Here is an 18,989-nt window from a genome sequence, read left to right as displayed (position 1 = left end):
TGTTATCTCCCATCTACAGCAGGTCCCCTATCACACCTATTCTGTGCTCCCCTATATCCCCCAGACCCTGCTCTGTCCCTTTATCCTTGGACTTAACTCCACCTGATCCCCGACCCCTAATAATGTTATAATAAATTATTCCAGATCAGTAGCGTTAGATACCACGCCACATCCCGTGGACGGCCCGGGACATGCACCTACTTACGTCTGGCGTTCGTCACACTTGGAATTTTCCCCGCAAACGTTATTCTGTTGCCAATTGTGTTAGGTCAAAGGTTGTGGGTCCAAGAATTTCGCCTGTTTCGGGTTCTTCTTACTATCCTTAAGATGATCTCCTTTTCCCAAAATTCTGTATCTCTTGTAGGCAACCACCGGCTCCATACCCTCTACCGGTGGTACTCGGTCTGTGGTGAGAGAGTTCATATCAGGTGGCATCGTGGAAAACTTCAAAAGATGATCCAGGAGTGAGCGGAATATCTTGAGACAGGATACCGGGTGTCTGAAACGCACTGATGCCGCTTAGACTGTAGGAATAAGGGACTGGAGGATACGGATATGTGATAGCGTGCCTTTTGGAAAGATCATTTCAGCTCCTCCTGACAGCTGCCCAAGAAGTCTGGAGTCATTCTTATGCCTAGTGTTCATTCTAGCACCCTGCACCTGTCACAACCCGTGCAGTTCCTCTCTCCTACCTGGGGTGTCGCTCTCTGCTCAGGTGCTTCTAGCACACTGTGGTCTGTACCGCAGCAGTTTGTTGCATCAGCTGAGTGTGCTAGAAGCAGCAGAGCAGAGAGCGACACCCCAGGCAGGAAAGAGGAACTGCACGGGTTCTGACAAATGCAGGGTGCTAGAATGAACACTACTTACGTTTATACCCTGATAGCTATTTTATAACTACTGTTGTGATATGTATTTTTTTATGTTTTTTTTTTTTTTTATGTCTTTATTGTTCCATTATAGGAACACATAAATAATTTGTTTTATGCTGCAGCTATCTGTGTTTTCTATGGATTCTGAAAGCAACCCACAGTCATCAACAAAACACCTGTGGGATCTGGACGCCTATTTAAGGAAGGGGGAGAAGTGAAGGGTTTTGATAGAAACTTTTATAGGAACACCCGCTAGAACCTCAATTTAAGTGCTTCTCCTCTGAGGGAGTAAGAAAAGTTTGCGTGTATATATATATATTACACTGAATATGTTGAATATGTTTATAGCCCTGTGGGATTCGGTTGTGCATGGGGTAGCCGGACGAAGCAGTTTATGAGGACAAGGGTCTGTGCAGCCCTTCCCTAGCTCTCCCTACCTGTATCTAGTCCTCTGGTGCCGCTGGCTTGGACTAAATACAGGGAGGTAGAGTCTAGGGAAGGGCTGCACGGACCCTTGTCCTCATAAACATCGGGCACTGGTCCTTTAAACTCTGAAAACTTCCGACACCATCCAGCCACCACACCCGAATCCCAAAGGGCTATAAACATGTCTATTTATTTTTTATCATAATTGTTTCTATTTGTTTTGTCATGTTTATCTTGTTTTATATGCCTCTTTCACATAACATAAAGCGCCCTTTTTCTGAACTTTCTCCCCTATGCCGCCTACTGTTTTGGGTACGCTACGTCTATAATAACCCCACCAATCCCTGGCTACTGTAATATTCCCACCAATGCCATGCTACTGTAATATCCCCACCAATGCCATGCTACTGTAATATCCCCACCAAGACTGGGGCGTTGGGTACGGCATGCTGGTGCTCAGGATCCCGACAGTCAAAATCCTGACAGGGTTAGGATTCCGACACCTGTCAGACGGTATCCTAACCCTCCCTCCCCGGTGCCTAAACCTAACCTCCCCCCTCCCCGCACTCTAAACCTATCCCTCCCCTCTTTGCGCCTAACCCAAACGCTAACCTTCCACCTAACCCCGCTACTTACCTTCGGGATTCTGGCGGTCGGGATGCCAGGCGCCAGATTCTTGACAGGCATTGGGATTCCGGCGAAAGGCATTCTAAGTTCCAGGATTCCTGCGGTCGGGATTATGACCACATCCCATCCAAAGATACTGTAATAACCACCAATCTCAGGCTACTCTAATAATTCAAACTATCCCAGGCTACTCTATTATCCCCACCAATCCCAGGTTACTGTAATAACCCCACCAATGCCAACCTACTCTAATACCTCCACCTATCCCAGGACACTGTATTATCCCCACCTATCCCAGGTTACTGTATTATCCCCACCTATCCCAGGTTACTGTATTATCCCCACCTATCCCAGGCTACTGTATTATCCCCACCTATCCCAGGCTACTGTATTATCCCCACCTATCCAAGGCTACTGTATTATCCCCACCTATCCCAGGTTACTGTATTATCCCCATCTATCCCAGGCTACCGTATTATCCACCACCTATCCCAGGTTACTGTATTATCCCCACCTATACCGGCTACTGTATTATCCCCACCCATCCCAGGTTACTGTATTATCCTCACCCATCCCAGGTTACTGTATTATCCCCACCTATCCCAGGTTACTGTATTATCCCCACCTATCACAGGCTACTGTTTTATCCCCACCTATCCCAGGTTACTGTATTATCCCCACCTATCCATGGCTGCTGTATTATCCCCACCTATCCCAGGCTACTGTATTATCCCCACCTATCCAAGGCTACTGTATTATCCCCACCTATCCCAGGTTACTGTATTATCCCCACCTATCCCAGGCTATTGTATTATCCCCACCTATCCCAGGCTACCGTACCTAGCCTGGGATAGGTATTATCCCCACCTATCCCAGGCCACCGTATTATCCCCAACTATCCAAGGCTACTGTATTATCCCCACCTATCCCAGGCTACTGTATTATCCCCACCTATCCAAGGCTACTGTATTATCCCCACCTATCCCAGGTTACTGTATTATCCCCATCTATCCCAGGCTACCGTATTATCCCCACTTATCCCAGGCTACCATACCGTACCTAGCCTGGGATAGGTATTATCCCCACCTATCCCAGGCTACCATATTATCCCCACCTATCCCAGGCTACTGTATTATCCCCACCTATCCCAGGTTACTGTATTATCCCCACCTATCCCAGGCTACTGTATTATCCCCACCTATCCAAGGCTACTGTATTATCCCCACCTATCCCAGGTTACTGTATTATCCCCATCTATCCCAGGCTACCGTATTATCCACCACCTATCCCAGGTTACTGTATTATCCCCACCTATACCAGGCTACTGTATTATCCCCACCCATCCCAGGTTACTGTATTATCCTCACCCATCCCAGGTTACTGTATTATCCCCACCTATCCCAGGTTACTGTATTATCCCCACCTATCACAGGCTACTGTTTTATCCCCACCTATCCCAGGTTACTGTATTATCCCCACCTATCCATGGCTGCTGTATTATCCCCACCTATCCCAGGCTACTGTATTATCCCCACCTATCCAAGGCTACTGTATTATCCCCACCTATCCCGGGTTACTGTATTATCCCCACCTATCCCAGGCTATTGTATTATCCCCACCTATCCCAGGCTACTGTACCGTACCTAGCCTGGGATAGGTATTATCCCCACCTATCCCAGGCCACCGTATTATCCCCAACTATCCAAGGCTACTGTATTATCCCCACCTATCCCAGGCTACTGTATTATCCCCACCTATCCAAGGCTACTGTATTATCCCCACCTATCCCAGGTTACTGTATTATCCCCATCTATCCCAGGCTACCGTATTATCTCCACTTATCCCAGGCTACCATACCGTACCTAGCCTGGGATAGGTATTATCCCCACCTATCCCAGGCTACCGTATTATCCCCACCTATCCCAGGCTACTGTATTATCCCCACCTATCCCAGGTTACTGTATTATCCCCACCTATCCCAGGTTACTGTATTATCCCCACCTATTCCAGGTTACTGTATTATCCCCACCTATCCCAGGCTACTGTATTATCCCCACCTATCCCGGGTTACTGTATTATCCCCACCGCTCCCAGGTTACTGTATTATCCCCACCTATCCCGGGTTACTGTATTATCCCCACCTATCCCAGGTTACTGTATTATCCTCACCTATCCCAGGTTACTGTATTATCCCCACCTATTCCAGGTTACTGTATTATCCCCATCTATCCCAGGCTACCGTATTATCCCCACCTATCCCAGGCTACCGTACCGTACCTAGCCTGGGATAGGTATTATCCCCACCTATCCCAGGCTACCGTATTATCCCCACCTATCCCAGGCTACTGTATTATCCCCACCTATCCCAGGTTACTGTATTATCCCCACCTATCCCAGGTTACTGTATTATCCCCACCTATTCCAGGTTACTGTATTATCCCCACCTATCCCAGGTTACTGTATTATCCCCACCGCTCCCAGGTTACTGTATTATCCCCACCTATTCCAGGTTCCTGTATTATCCCCACCTATCCCAGGTTACTGTATTATCCCCACCTATCCCAGGTTACTGTATTATCCCCACCTATCCCAGGTTACTGTATTATCCCCACCTATTCCAGGTTACTGTATTATCCTCATGTATCCCAGGCTACTGTATTATCCCCACCTATTCCAGGTTACTGTATTATCCCCACCTATCCCAGGCTACTGTATTATCCCCACCTATCCCAGGTTACTGTATTATCCCCACCTATCCCAGGTTACTGTATTATCCCCACAGCTCCCAGGTTACTGTATTATCCCCACCTATCCCGGGTTACTGTATTATCCCCACCGCTCCCGGGTTACTGTATTATCCCCACCTATCCCGGGTTACTGTATTATCCCCACCTATTCCAGGTTACTGTATTATCCCCACCTATCCCAGGTTACTGTATTATCCTCACCTATCCCAGGTTACTGTATTATCCCCACCTATCCCAGGTTATTGTATTATCCCCACCTATCCCAGGTTACTGTATTATCCCCACCGCTCCCAGGTTACTGTATTATCCCCACCTATCCCAGGCTACTGTATTATCCCCACCTATCCCAGGTTACTGTATTATCCCCACCGCTCCCAGGTTACTGTATTATCTCCACCGCTCCCAGGTTACTGTATTATCCCCACCGATCCCAGGTTACTGTATTATCTCCATTGCTCCACATCTTCTAGCCCAATGCGAAGCAGCTGCAATGCTATTAGCATACTCCTCTGAACCAGGACCATTAGACGTAAGCATTGGTACTTATTAACCATAGACCTGGCACTTAAAGAAATTATACCTGAAAAATATAACTTTGTTTACAGACGGGTAAATAATTAGAAAAAAACAGGTTGGGTATGGGATGCCGGTGATCCCCGATGCCGGCATCCCAACAGGGTTAAAATACTGATAAGTACCCCAACCCAACCTCTAAACCTAAGCCTCTCTCCCCGCACCCTAAACCTGACCTCCTCCCCTAGTGCCTAACCCTAAACCTACCCTCCTAGTGCCTAAACCTACCCTCCTAGTGCCTAACCCTAAACCTAACCCCTAGCCCCACTACCACCTGGCAGGATGATGGTACTGGGATTCTGACTGGTGTTGCTGAGGGGCTGCCCTATGTATAGGGCACCCCAAATACCATGAGAAAAGTAGAAGAACTTCCCTCTAGTTCTAACCAAAAGAACTGAGTAGAGATTTCATCACCTGTATGAATTGCAATATATATGCAAGACGTCAAGAACTTTAAAAGAAAGATGGGCAGAACATGCAGGAGATATTAAATAAAGCTTTTGATTAGCACACGATAGCCAATCATTTTAGAGAAGCCCACCATTGTTCCATTGTTTCCATTAACCAAGTAATAGGAATAAAGAAAATAGAGGGGAATTGGAGAAAAACGGGATGTAGTCGGCATCCCGAATGCCAGGATGCCGACAGAATATTGGCTCCACAATTTCGATGGTCATTAGAATACCGACTCTGGATTCCTAACGATAATTATCAAGGTTAGGTTTAGGCTTATGTACTAGTGTGAGGGTGAAGATTAGCCTGCAGGAGGGGAGGGTTAGGCACTAGGGTGAAGGTTGGGCTAAGGGAGGGGAGGGTTAGGCACTAGGGTGAGGGTGAAGGTTAGGGTTAGGCACTAGGGTGAAGGTTAGGCTACAGGAGGGGAGGGTTAGGCACTAGGGTGAAGGTAAGGCTACTGGAGGGATGGGTTACGCACTAGGGTGAGGGTGAAGGTTAGGTTATGGGAGGGGAGGGTTAGGCGCTAGGGTGAGGGTGAAGGTTAGGCTACGGGAGGGGAGGGTTAGGCGCTAGGGGGAGGGTGAAGGTTAGGCTACGGGAGGGGAGGGTTAGGCACTAGGGTGATGGTTAGGCTATGGAAGGGGAGGGTGAGGGTGAAGGTTAGGCTACGGGAGGGGAGGGTTAGGCTACGGGAAGGTTAGGGTTAGTCACTAGGGTGAAGGTTAGGCTACAGGAGGGGAGGCTTAGGCACTAGGGTGAAGTTTAGGCACTAGGGAGGGGAGGGTTAGGCGCTAGGGTGAAGGTTAGGCTACTGGAAGGGAGGGTTAGGCTACAGCAGGGGAGGGTTAGGCACTAGGGTGAGGGTGAAGGTTAGGCTACAGGAGGGGAGGGTTAGGGTTAAGCACTAGGGTGAAGGTTAGGCTATGGGTGAGTTAGGGTTAGTCACTAGGGTGAGGGTGAAGGTTAGGCTGCAGGAGGGGAGGGTTAGGTACTAGGGTGAAGTTTAGGCTACGGGAGGATTAGGCACTAGGGTGAAGGTTGGGCTACGGGAGAGGAGGGTTAGGCACTAGGGTGAAGGTTAGGCTACAGGAGGGGAGGGTTAGGCACTAGCGTGAAGGTAAGGCTACTGGAGGGATGGATTAGGCACTAGGGTGAGGGTGAAGGTTAGGCTACAGGAGGGGAGGGTTAGGCGCTAGGGTGAGGGTGAAGGTTAGGCTACAGGAGGGGAGGGTTAGGCTACGGGAGGGGAGGGCTAGGCACTAGGGTGAAGGTTAGGCTACGGGAGGGGAGGGTTAGTCACTAGGGTGAGGGTGAAGGTTAGGCTACAGGAGGGGAGGGTTAGGCGCTAGGGTGAAGGTTAGGCTATGGGAGGGGAGGGCTCGGCACTAGGGTGAGGGTGAAGGTTAGGCTACGGGAGGCGAGGGTTAGTCACTAGGGTGAAGGTTAGGCTACAGGACGGGAGGGTTAGTAGGCACTAGGGTGAAGTTTAGGCTACGGGAGGGGAGGGTTAGGCACTAGGGTGAAGGTTAGGCTACTGGAAGGGAGGGTTAGGCTACAGCAGGGGAGGGTTAGGCACTAGGGTGAGGGTGAAGGTTAGGCTACAGGAGGGGAGAGTTAGGGTTAAGCACTAGGGTGAAGGTTAGGCTATGGGAGGGGAGGGTTAGGCACTAGTGTGAAGGTTAGGCTACAGGAGGGGAGAGTTAGGCACTAGGGTGAGAACTTTAAAAGAAAGATGGGCAGAACATGCAGGAGATATTAAATGAAGCTTTTGATTAGCACACGATAGCCAATCATTTTAAAGAAGCCCACCATTGTTCCATTGTCTCCATTAACCAAGTAATAGGAATAAAGAAAATAGAGGGGAATTGGAGAAAAATGGGATGTAGTCGGCATCCCGAACACCAGGATGCCGACAGAATATTGGCTCCACAATTTTGACGGTCATTAGAATACCGACTCTGGAATCCTAACGATAATTATCAAGGTTAGGTTTAGGCTTAGGTACTAGTGTGAGGGTGAAGGTTAGGCTGCAGGAGGGGAGGGTTAGGTACTAGGGTGAAGTTTAGGCTACGGGAGGATTAGGCACTAGGGTGAAGGTTGGGCTACGGGAGAGGAGGGTTAGGCACTAGGGTGAAGGTTAGGCTACAGGAGGGGAGGGTTAGGCACTAGCGTGAAGGTAAGGCTACTGGAGGGATGGATTAGGCTACAGCAGGGGAGGGTTAGGCACTAGGGTGAGGGTGAAGGTTAGGCTACAGGAGGGGAGGGTTAGGGTTAAGCACTAGGGTGAAGGTTAGGCTATGGGTGAGTTAGGGTTAGTCACTAGGGTGAGGGTGAAGGTTAGGCTGCAGGAGGGGAGGGTTAGGTACTAGGGTGAAGTTTAGGCTACGGGAGGATTAGGCACTAGGGTGAAGGTTGGGCTACGGGAGAGGAGGGTTAGGCACTAGGGTGAAGGTTAGGCTACAGGAGGGGAGGGTTAGGCACTAGCGTGAAGGTAAGGCTACTGGAGGGATGGATTAGGCACTAGGGTGAGGGTGAAGGTTAGGCTACAGGAGGGGAGGGTTAGGCGCTAGGGTGAGGGTGAAGGTTAGGCTACAGGAGGGGAGGGTTAGGCTACGGGAGGGGAGGGCTAGGCACTAGGGTGAAGGTTAGGCTACGGGAGGGGAGGGTTAGTCACTAGGGTGAGGGTGAAGGTTAGGCTACAGGAGGGGAGGGTTAGGCGCTAGGGTGAAGGTTAGGCTATGGGAGGGGAGGGCTCGGCACTAGGGTGAGGGTGAAGGTTAGGCTACGGGAGGCGAGGGTTAGTCACTAGGGTGAAGGTTAGGCTACAGGACGGGAGGGTTAGTAGGCACTAGGGTGAAGTTTAGGCTACGGGAGGGGAGGGTTAGGCACTAGGGTGAAGGTTAGGCTACTGGAAGGGAGGGTTAGGCTACAGCAGGGGAGGGTTAGGCACTAGGGTGAGGGTGAAGGTTAGGCTACAGGAGGGGAGAGTTAGGGTTAAGCACTAGGGTGAAGGTTAGGCTATGGGAGGGGAGGGTTAGGCACTAGTGTGAAGGTTAGGCTACAGGAGGGGAGAGTTAGGCACTAGGGTGAGAACTTTAAAAGAAAGATGGGCAGAACATGCAGGAGATATTAAATGAAGCTTTTGATTAGCACACGATAGCCAATCATTTTAAAGAAGCCCACCATTGTTCCATTGTCTCCATTAACCAAGTAATAGGAATAAAGAAAATAGAGGGGAATTGGAGAAAAATGGGATGTAGTCGGCATCCCGAACACCAGGATGCCGACAGAATATTGGCTCCACAATTTTGACGGTCATTAGAATACCGACTCTGGAATCCTAACGATAATTATCAAGGTTAGGTTTAGGCTTAGGTACTAGTGTGAGGGTGAAGGTTAGGCTGCAGGAGGGGAGGATTAGGTACTAGGGTGAAGTTTAGGCTATGGGAGGGTTAGGCACTAGGGTGAAGGTTAGGCTACGGGAGGGGAGGGATAGGCACTAGGGTGAAGGTTAGGGTTAGGCACTAGGGTGAAGGTTAGGCTACAGGAGGGGAGGGTTAGGCACTAGGGTGAAGGTAAGGCTACGGGAGGGGAGGGTTAGGCACTAGGGTGAGGGTGAAGGATGGGCTACAGGAGGGGATGGTTAGTCTCTAGGGTGAGGGTGACGGATAGGCTACAGGAGGGGAGGGTTAGGCGCTAGGGTGAAGGTTAGGCTACGGGAGGGGAGGGCTAGGCACTAGGGTGAGGGTGAAGGTTAGACTACGGGAGGGGAGGGTTAGGCACTAGGGTGAGGGTTAGGCTACGGGAGGGTTAGTCACTAAGGTGAAGGTTAGGCTACAGGAGGGGAGGGTTAGGCACTAGGGTGAAGATTAGGCTACGGGAGGGGAGGGTTAGGTTACAGCAGGGGAGGGTTAGGCACTAGGGTGAGGGTGAAGGTTAGGCTACAGGAGGGGAGGGTTATGGTTAAGCACTAGGGTGAAGGTTAGGCTACAGTAGGGGAGGGTTAGGCACTAGGGTGAAGGTTAGGCTACGGGAGGGGAGGGTTAGGCACTAGGGTGAAGGTTAGGCTACGGGAGGGGATATTGGAACGGCAATCAACTGTTGCCTGGCAACCGGATATTAACTTATTTTGAAGACATGTTGTAGTTGGGATTTACCTATTTTGTATTTTTGCATGGTGAGTGCTCATCTCCATATTTCTAAATTAATCCTGGATTAGGCTGTGGGACTTTTTTTTTTTGTAGAACCCCGGGATATTGCAATGCTGGCTATTTTAGAACTATAGATAGATAGATAGATAGATAGATAGATAGATAGATAGATAGATAGATAGATAGATAGACAGAAATATATATATATACAGGGGCGTCGGAGGCGTTAAGGAGACCCCGGGAGTGTCAGTGACATCAGCAAGGTCCCGCCCTAACGCGTTGAATGCGGACCGACACGCTGAGGCAATTGTGGAAGCCGGCGGCGTGGTACGCGTGTATCCGACTGAGCCTCCTGCGTGTGGGGACAGAGATTGCTTGGTGGAGTGTTTGATAATATCACGTGGTAACCGGCCCACAGAGATGATATTCTTGGTACGGGTCACATACATTTAGTGCCTGCTGCTATTTTACTATAAAACTTTTTTACAGTATGGAAGCGCTCCCTGTTTGCATACATTTTAATTATATATATATTTATATATATATATATATATATTTATATAATCTATAATTATATATATTGTTATTTTCATATATATATTTTATATTTATATATATATATGTGTATATATAAAATCTGTAATTATATTTATTTAAATTTCTATATATATATGTGTGTGGAAATGTAAATATATATAATATTATAGATAGATATATGAGAGTGAATGTGGTCAGTGCTAGGAGTAAGGGCACTGCCAGAGACTGTGATGTCTCTCTCGCTGTCTCTGTACCTCGTATCCTAGTTACACACCCTTCCCAGCAGCTGTCTCCTCCCACTAAGACCACATCAGCCAATCGTATCTCTGAGCTGCATTTGGCAGCCCCTCCCTTTCACTATCCCCATAGTGACAGCAATCGCAATTTCTTCCATTGTTATGACTGACGCCCGGAGTAGCCAATGAGGCTGCACGAAAAAAAAAAGCATCACTAGAGTTAAAGTGTTGGCGGCCATTATGTTATAGTCTCTACTAGCACATTCTATAGCTTCTTTTATTGGACCGGACGAGACACCGCGGATGTGGTCACTGGTCAGGTGACATTTGTTTTTATTAAAAAGTCAAAGTCATCCAGCCAGGTAACTCCTTCTATGTCATGTTATTATTATATAGGGGAGAGGGGACCGTATAGTGATATATGAGGGGGAATAACACAGCTCCCAGCACACACTGATATGTGCTATTATTATTATATAGGGGAGAGGGGACTGTACAGTGTTATATGAGGGGGAATAACACAGCTCCCAGCACACACTGATATGTGGTATTATTATTATATAGGGGAGAGGGGACTGTACAGTGATATATGAGGGGGAATAACACTGCTCCCAGCACACACTGATATGTGCTATTATTATTATATAGGGGGAGGGGACCGTACAGTGATATATGAGGGGGAATAACACAGCTCCCAGCACACACTGATATGTGGTATTATTATTATATAGGGGAGAGGGGACCGTACAGTGATATATGAGGGGGAATAACACAGCTCCCAGCACACACTGATATGTGGTATTATTATTATATAGGGGAGAGGGGACCGTACAGTGATATATGAGGGGGAATAACACAGCTCCCAGCACACACTGATATGTGGTATTATTATATAGGGGGGAGGGGACTGTACAGTGATATATGAGGGGGAATAACACAGCTCCCAGCACACACTGATATGTGGTATTATTATTATATAGGGGAGAGGGGACTGTACAGTGATATATGAGGGGGAATAACACAGCTCCCAGCACACACTGATATGTGGTATTGTTATATAGGAGAGAGGGGACTGTACAGTGTTATATGAGGGGGAATAACACAGCTCCCAGCACACACTGATATGTGGTATTATTATATAGGGGGGAGAGGACAGTACAGTGATATATGAGCGGGAATAACACAGCTCCCAGCACACACTGATATGTGGTATTATTATATAGGAGAGAGGGGACTGTACAGTGTTATATGAGGGGGAATAACACAGCTCCCAGCACACACTGATATGTGGTATTATTATTATATAGGGGAGAGGGGACTGTACAGTGATATATGAGGGGGAATTACACTGCTCCCAGCACACACTGATATGTGGTATTATTATTATATAGGGGAGAGGGGACCGTACAGTGATATATGAGGGGGAATAACACAGCTCCCAGCACATACTGATATGTGGTATTATTATTATATAGTGGGAGAGGGGACTGTACAGTGATATATGAGGAGGAATAACACAGCTCCCAGCACACACTGATATGTGGTATTATTATATAGGGGAGAGGGGACCGTACAGTGATATATGAGGGGGAATAACACAGCTCCCAGCACACACTGATATGTGGTATTATTATTATATAGGGGAGAGGGGACCGTACAGTGATATATGAGGGGGAATAACACAGCTCCCAGCACACACTGATATGTGGTATTATTATATAGGGGGGAGGGGACTGTACAGTGATATATGAGGGGGAATAACACAGCTCCCAGCACACACTGATATGTGGTATTATTATTATATAGGGGAGAGGGGACTGTACAGTGATATATGAGGGGGAATAACACAGCTCCCAGCACACACTGATATGTGGTATTATTATATAGGAGAGAGGGGACTGTACAGTGTTATATGAGGGGGAATAACACAGCTCCCAGCACACACTGATATGTGGTATTATATAGGGGAGAGGGGACCGTACAGTGATATATGAGGGGGAATAACACAGCTCCCAGCACACACTGATATGTGGTATTATTATTATATAGGGGAGAGGGGACCGTCCAGTGATATATGAGGGGGAATAACACAGCTCCCAGCACATACTGATATGTGGTATTATTATTATATAGTGGGAGAGGGGACTGTACAGTGATATATGAGGGGGAATAACACAGCTCCCAGCACACACTGATATGTGGTATTATTATTATATAGGGGGAGGGGACTGTACAGTGATATATGAGGGGGAATAACACAGCTCCCAGCACACACTGATATGTGGTATTATTATATAGGGGGGAGAGGACAGTACAGTGATATATGAGGGGGAATAACACAGCTCCCAGCACACACTGATATGTGGTATTATTATATAGGAGAGAGGGGACTGTACAGTGTTATATGAGGGGGAATAACACAGCTCCCAGCACACACTGATATGTGGTATTATTATTATATAGGGGAGAGGGGACTGTACAGTGATATATGAGGGGGAATTACACTGCTCCCAGCACACACTGATATGTGGTATTATTATTATATAGGGGAGAGGGGACCGTACAGTGATATATGAGGGGGAATAACACAGCTCCCAGCACATACTGATATGTGGTATTATTATTATATAGTGGGAGAGGGGACTGTACAGTGATATATGAGGAGGAATAACACAGCTCCCAGCACACACTGATATGTGGTATTATTATATAGGGGAGAGGGGACCGTACAGTGATATATGAGGGGGAATAACACAGCTCCCAGCACACACTGATATGTGGTATTATTATTATATAGGGGAGAGGGGACCGTACAGTGATATATGAGGGGGAATAACACAGCTCCCAGCACACACTGATATGTGGTATTATTATATAGGGGGGAGGGGGCTGTACAGTGATATATGAGGGGGAATAACACAGCTCCCAGCACACACTGATATGTGGTATTATTATTATATAGTGGGAGAGGGGACTGTACAGTGATATATGAGGAGGAATAACACAGCTCCCAGCACACACTGATATGTGGTATTATTATATAGGGGAGAGGGGACCGTACAGTGATATATGAGGGGGAATAACACAGCTCCCAGCACACACTGATATGTGGTATTATTATTATATAGGGAGAGAGGACCGTACAGTGATATATGAGGGGAATAACACAGCTGCCAGCACACACTGATATGTGGTATTATTATATAGGGGAGAGGGGACCGTATAGTGATATATGAGGGGGAATAACACAGCTCCCAGCACTCACTGATATGTGGTATTATTATTATATAGGGGAGAGGGGACTGTACAGTGATATATGAGGGGGAATAACACAGCTCCCAGCACACACTGATATGTGGTATTATTATATAGGAGAGAGGGGACTGTACAGTGTTATATGAGGGGGAATAACACAGCTCCCAGCACACACTGATATGTGGTATTATTATTATATAGGGGAGAGGGGACCGTACAGTGATATATGAGGGGGAATAACACAGCTCCCAGCACATACTGATATGTGGTATTATTATTATATAGTGGGAGAGGGGACTGTACAGTGATATATGAGGAGGAATAACACAGCTCCCAGCACACACTGATATGTGGTATTATTATATAGGGGAGAGGGGACCGTACAGTGATATATGAGGGGGAATAACACAGCTCCCAGCACACACTGATATGTGGTATTATTATTATATAGGGGAGAGGGGACCGTACAGTGATATATGAGGGGGAATAACACAGCTCCCAGCACACACTGATATGTGGTATTATTATATAGGGGGGAGGGGGCTGTACAGTGATATATGAGGGGGAATAACACAGCTCCCAGCACACACTGATATGTGGTATTATTATTATATAGTGGGAGAGGGGACTGTACAGTGATATATGAGGAGGAATAACACAGCTCCCAGCACACACTGATATGTGGTATTATTATATAGGGGAGAGGGGACCGTACAGTGATATATGAGGGGGAATAACACAGCTCCCAGCACACACTGATATGTGGTATTATTATTATATAGGGAGAGAGGACCGTACAGTGATATATGAGGGGAATAACACAGCTGCCAGCACACACTGATATGTGGTATTATTATATAGGGGAGAGGGGATCGTATAGTGATATATGAGGGGGAATAACACAGCTCCCAGCACACACTGATATGTGGTATTATTACTATATAGGGGAGAGGGGACTGTACAGTGATATATGAGGGGGAATAACACAGCTCCCAGCACACACTGATATGTGGTATTATTATATAGGAGAGAGGGGACTGTACAGTGTTATATGAGGGGGAATAACACAGCTCCCAGCACACACTGATATGTGGTATTATTATTATATAGGGGAGAGGGGACTGTACAGTGATATATGAGGGGGAATTACACTGCTCCCAGCACACACTGATATGTGGTATTATTATTATATAGGGGAGAGGGGACCGTACAGTGATATATGAGGGGGAATAACACAGCTCCCAGCACATACTGATATGTGGTATTATTATTATATAGTGGGAGAGGGGACTGTACAGTGATATATGAGGAGGAATAACACAGCTCCCAGCACACACTGATATGTGGTATTATTATATAGGGGAGAGGGGACCGTACAGTGATATATAAGGGGGAATAACACAGCTCCCAGCACACACTGATATGTGGTATTATTATTATATAGGGGAGAGGGGACCGTACAGTGATATATGAGGGGGAATAACACAGCTCCCAGCACACACTGATATGTGGTATTATTATATAGGGTGGAGGGGGCTGTACAGTGATATATGAGGGGGAATAACACAGCTCCCAGCACACACTGATATGTGGTATTATTATTATATAGTGGGAGAGGGGACTGTACAGTGATATATGAGGAGGAATAACACAGTTCCCAGCACACACTATGTGATATTATTATATAGGGGAGAGGGGACCGTACAGTGATATATGAGGGGGAATAACACAGCTCCCAGCACACACTGATATGTGGTATTATTATTATATAGGGAGAGAGGACCGTACAGTGATATATGAGGGGAATAACACAGCTGCCAGCACACACTGATATGTGCTATTATTATATAGGGGAGAGGGGACCGTACAGTGATATATGAGGGGGAATAACACAGCTCCCAGCACACACTGATATGTGGTATTATTATTATATAGGGGAGAGGGGACTGTACAGTGATATATGAGGGGGAATAACACAGCTCCCAGCACACACTGATATGTGGTATTATTATATAGGGGGAGGGGACTGTACAGTGATATATGAGAGGGAATAACACAGTTCCCAGCACACACTGATATGTGCATTATGATTATATAGGGAGAGAGGACTGTACAGTGATATATGAGGGGGAATAACACAGCTCACAGCACACACTGATATGTGGTATTATTACTATGTACGGGGGAGGGGACTGTACAGTGATATATGAGGGGGAATAACACAGCTCCCAGCACACACTGATATGTGTATTATTATATAGGGGGGAAGGGACCGTACATTGATATATGAGGGGGAATTACACAGCTCCCAGCACACACTGATATGTGGTATTATTATTATATAGGGGGGAGGGGACTGTACAGTGATATATGAGGGGGAATATCACAGCTCCCAGCACACACTGATATGTGGTATTATTATTATATAGGGGAGAGGGGACCGTACATTGATATATGAGGGGGAATAGCACAGCTCCCAGCACACACTGATATGTGCTATTATTATTATATAGGGGAGAGGGGACCGTACAGTGATATATGAGGGGGAATAACACAGCTCCCAGCACACACTGATATGTGATATTATTATATAGAGGAGAGGACTGTACAGTGATATATGAGGGGGAATTACACAGCTCCCAGCACACACTGATATGTGGTATTATTATTATATAGGGGGGAGGGGACCATACAGTGATATATAGGGGGAATTACACAGCTCCCAGCACACACTGATATGTGGTATTATTATTATATTGGGGGGAGGGGACCGTACAGTGATATATGAGGGGGAATAACACAGCTCCCAGCACACACATGTGGTATTATTATTATATAGGGGAGAGGGGACTGTACAGTGATATATGAGGTGGAATTACACAGCTCCCAGCGCACACATGTGGTATTATTATTATATAGGGGAGAGGGGACTGTACAGTGATATATGAGGTGGAATTACACAGCTCCCAACACTGATATGTGGTATTATTATTATATAGGGGAGAGGGGACCGTACAGTGATATATGAGGGGGAATTACATAGCTCCCAGCACACACTGATATGTGGTATTATTATTATATAGGGGGGAGGGGACTGTACAGTGATATATGAGGGGGAATATCACAGCTCCCAGCACACACTATGTGGTATTATTATTATATAGGGGGGAGGGGACCGTACATTGATATATGAGGGGGAATTACACAGCTCCCAGCACACACTGATATGTGGTATTATTATTATATAAGGGGGAGGGGACTGTACAGTGATATATGAGGGGGAATATCACAGCTCCCAGCACACACTGATATGTGGTATTATTATTATATAGGGGAGAGGGGACTGTACAGTGATATATGAGGGGGAATAACACTGCTCCCAGCACACACTGATATGTGGTATTATTATTATATAGGGGAGAGGGGACCGTACAGTGATATATGAGGGGGAATAACACAGCTCCCAGCACACACTGATATGTAGTATTATTATTATATAGGGGAGAGGGGACTGTACAGTGATATATGAGGGGGAATAACACAGCTCCCAGCACACACTGATATGTGGTATTATTATATAGGAGAGAGGGGACTGTACAGTGTTATATGAGGGGGAATAACACAGCTCCCAGCACACACTGATATGTGGTATTATTATTATATAGGGGAGAGGGGACTGTACAGTGATATATGAGGGGGAATAACACTGCTCCCAGCACACACTGATATGTGGTATTATTATTATATAGGGGAGAGGGGACCGTACAGTGATATATGAGGGGGAATAACACAGCTCCCAGCACATACTGATATGTGGTATTATTATTATATAGTGGGAGAGGGGACTGTGCAGTGATATATGAGGAGGAATAACACAGCTCCCAGCACACACTGATATGTGGTATTATTATATAGGGGAGAGGGGACCGTACAGTGATATATGAGGGGGAATAACACAGCTCCCAGCACACACTGATATGTGTTATTATTATTATATAGGGAGAGAGGACCGTACAGTGATATATGAGGGGAATAACACAGCTGCCAGCACACACTGATATGTGGTATTATATAGGGGAGAGTGGACCGTACAGTGATATATGAGGGGGAATAACACAGCTCCCAGTACACACTGATATGTGTATTATTATTATATAGGGAGAGAGGACTGTACAGTGATATATGAGGGGGAATAACACAGCTCCCAGCACACACTGATATGTGGTATTATTACTATGTACGGGGGAGGGGACTGTACAGTGATATATGAGGGGGAATAACACAGCTCCCAGCACACACTGATATGTGTATTATTATATAGGGGGGAGGGGACCGTACATTGATATATGAGGGGGAATTACACAGCTCCCAGCACACACTGATATGTGGTATTATTATATAGGGGGGAGGGGCCTGTACAGTGATATATGAGGGGGAATAACACAGCTCGCAGCACACACTGATATGTGGTATTATTATTATATAGTGGGAGAGGGGACTGTACAGTGATATATGAGGAGGAATAACACAGCTCCCAGCACACACTGATATGTGGTATTATTATATAGGGGAGAATGGACCGTACAGTGATATATGAGGGGGAATAACACAGCTCCCAGCACACACTGATATGTGGTATTATTATATAGGGGGAGGGGACTGTACAGTGATATATGAGAGGGAATAACACAGCTCCCAGCACACTGATATGTGGTATTATTATTATATAGGGGAGAGGGGACTGTACAGTGATATATGAGGGGGAATAACACAGCTCCCAGCACACACTGATATGTGGTATTATTACTATGTTCGGGGGAGGGGACTGTACAGTGATATATGAGGGGGAATAACACAGCTCCCAGCACACACTGATATGTGTATTATTATATAGGGGGGAGGGGACCGTACATTGATATATGAGGGGGAATTACACAGCTCCCAGCACACACTGATATGTGGTATTATTATTATATAGGGGAGAGGGGACCGTACAGTGATATATGAGGGGGAATAACACAGCTCCCAGCACACACTGATATGTGATATTATTATATAGAGGAGAGGACTGTACAGTGATATATGAGGGGGAATTACACAGCTCCCAGCACA

At 46.6% G+C, this 18,989-nt stretch overlaps 1 protein-coding gene across 1 annotated transcript in view; it reads left to right on the top strand.

Moving 5' to 3' along the window:
* Positions 1–18,989, top strand: part of LOC148512044 (uncharacterized) — a 100,204-nt gene that overhangs the window by 44,957 nt on the left and 36,258 nt on the right. The gene's annotated exons all lie outside the window — the stretch shown is intronic.

Source organism: Taudactylus pleione, unplaced genomic scaffold, assembly GCF_031769625.1.
Source record: "Taudactylus pleione unplaced genomic scaffold, aTauple2 ptg000285l, whole genome shotgun sequence".
NCBI lineage: Eukaryota > Metazoa > Chordata > Amphibia > Anura > Myobatrachidae > Taudactylus > Taudactylus pleione.
Note: the sequence above shows the minus strand (reverse complement) of the source record. Positions and strands in the feature narration are given on the sequence as shown.